Source organism: Callorhinus ursinus, unplaced genomic scaffold (genome assembly GCF_003265705.2).
Source record: "Callorhinus ursinus isolate GAN/ISIS: 27379988/994484 unplaced genomic scaffold, GSC_fseal_2.0 scaffold19, whole genome shotgun sequence".
Taxonomy (NCBI): Eukaryota; Metazoa; Chordata; class Mammalia; order Carnivora; family Otariidae; genus Callorhinus; species Callorhinus ursinus.
This window is the reverse complement of record NW_027397081.1, coordinates 4,847,774-4,849,928: the sequence shown is the minus strand read 5'-3', so window position 1 is coordinate 4,849,928 and position 2,155 is coordinate 4,847,774. Positions and strand designations below refer to the sequence as shown.

At 45.4% G+C, this 2,155-nt stretch overlaps 1 long non-coding RNA gene across 1 annotated transcript in view; it reads right to left on the bottom strand.

Moving 5' to 3' along the window:
* LOC141374566 (uncharacterized) overlaps positions 1-272 on the bottom strand; it is a 17,029-nt gene extending 16,757 nt beyond the window's left edge. Inside the window, exon 1 of the long non-coding RNA XR_012381570.1 lies at positions 88-272. This is a non-coding gene — a long non-coding RNA (uncharacterized lncRNA). The remainder of the gene's footprint in view (positions 1-87) is intronic.
* Between the last annotated feature and the right edge of the window lie 1,883 nt (positions 273-2,155).

Here is a 2,155-nt window from a genome sequence, read left to right as displayed (position 1 = left end):
GGGGGGGCCTGGACGCCCCCCCCCCCACGCCGTGCGCCCGGCCGGGTGTCGGTCACCCTGGCGGGCCCGCAGCGCCTTCGCACCCACCTGTTCTCCTTCCCCCAAACTTTCCCAGGCACTGCGTTCTGCACGTCCCCTTTCCAGGTCTTTCATCTCGGTTCTCCAGGATCCCAGAGGAGCCCCTACCCCTTCCAGGAAACTCTTCCGCTCTTTTTTCCCACACTCTCTGGGTCTTCGTGTGACCTTCTCTGACATCTTTGCATTCCACAGGCTCTCTGCCTTCGGTGTTGCATCCCTTTTCTCAAGAATCTTCGGGAACTGGCTGTCAGATACTTTCTTGAGTTGCCTTCAAATGATGAAACCTCTAGCCTCTTGTTTTCTCCCCAGCCCACGGCCTTTTCTCTTTTTCCCCTGAGCATTTCCTGGCTCAACCTTGTTCTCCGGGTAAAGCTGGTGTCTGCTTTTCGAACCCTGTCTGGTGTTTCTTGAACCCCTACCTCCTCCTTCACTGCCTTTTGCCTGGGTTCTTCAATGGTTTCTCCCTCATTTTTGTGGCGGCTACCTTCTGTTAGACCCCTTATAACTATCTGTCGAATTAATCGCTGTCTCCCTAGCCCTCTCTAAACTGCTGCTCATTCGGGATGTCTGCATCAGCAGTGCAAGGTGCACTCCAGACTCCCCCGCGTTCCAGACATTTTTCCGGAGCACTTCTGCCTCATCCCTGCTTAGGCTGTTCAGCCGCCCTTGACCTTTACAGGTTCAGGGATATGCCAGACCTCCGTTCCAGTCTTTCTCTGACTGATGAGCTCTGTTTTGAAGGAATCCACTCCACTGCAGACAGAATCTTAAGGGGATTCAGTGTCAAATCTCCATCCACCTTTTATTCTCATGCCGGCTTCAATTGCTGACAGAACTTTTACCTCTGCACCTCTGGGACTCTTCTTACTTTTTCCCAAGTTTCCAAAATGAATGGGAACATTGATCTTATTTGACTACTCTGGCGTCTCACTTTTCAAAGCACTCTTGCAGTCGAGGGTTGGAGGGACCTGAGAAAGAGTGGGATCCTGATCAGGGTATTAGTACCAGGCAGTCCTACAAATATCTCCATGGCCCTTGCATTAATGAAGAATGACCTTTTCTTTCTTTTAGCAGTGAAACTACTCTCCCTCATTTGCCTTGTGCATTTTCTCTTCAACGTACCTTTTGCCACGTCTTCCACCGATAACCTAACAACAAAACTCAGAATGCATTGGCTACTGTTTGCTATTCTTTACTGCAAATATTTCCCAAGAAGCATAATCTTAGGAACTATTTGATGTTGCAGATTGTTGAAATTATAAGCCTTTATGAAAGCAGGACAGTAATCCTGCACGGCTGTAGTTTTGTGTTAGTATCTAAAGCAACATTTGTGCAGTGTCGTAATTGCTCAGTACAACAGATTCGTATCCGATACAATGATTTCACTGAAGATAAATGACTAGTTTGGGGAGGTTGTTCTTATAATCTCTGAGTTTTCTTTTTGCCTACAAATCAGAATTTACAAATCTCTATGGCATGTGCCTCTGGTAATGCCAGTGTAACTGAAGATTATTCTTAACAAGTTATGTGAGAGGTAGGTAAACTAAACTGAGTCCGAGTATTTACTGCCCGAATAAGAAGGAGGAAATAGTTTCTTGCCTTTACCTTTACAAGTCAAATTTGAATGATGCTAGTTTTTTGATGGATAAAAAGCATGTACCCACATAATGGTTATGGTAAGATAAGGATAAGAGATCTATTAGCTAGCATGCTGACAACAGAAATCAGAGGGGGAGACGAACCATGAGAGACGATGGACTCTGAGAAACAAACTGAGGGTTCTAGAGGGGAGGGGGGTGGGGGATGGGTTAGCCTGGTGATGGGTATTAAGGAGGGCACGTACTGCATGGAGCACTGGGTGTTATGCCCAAACAATGAATCATGGAACACCACATCAGAAACTAATGATGTAATGTATGGTGATTAACATAACAATAAGAAATTTAAAAAATATAATATAAATCTTTTCAGCCTCATAAGGCATGGATAAGCAAATGTGGATTGGCTAACCATATCACCTATGGACTTGGTAACACAAAGACGACAGAAAGATTATATTTCAAAGCAGTGACTTATT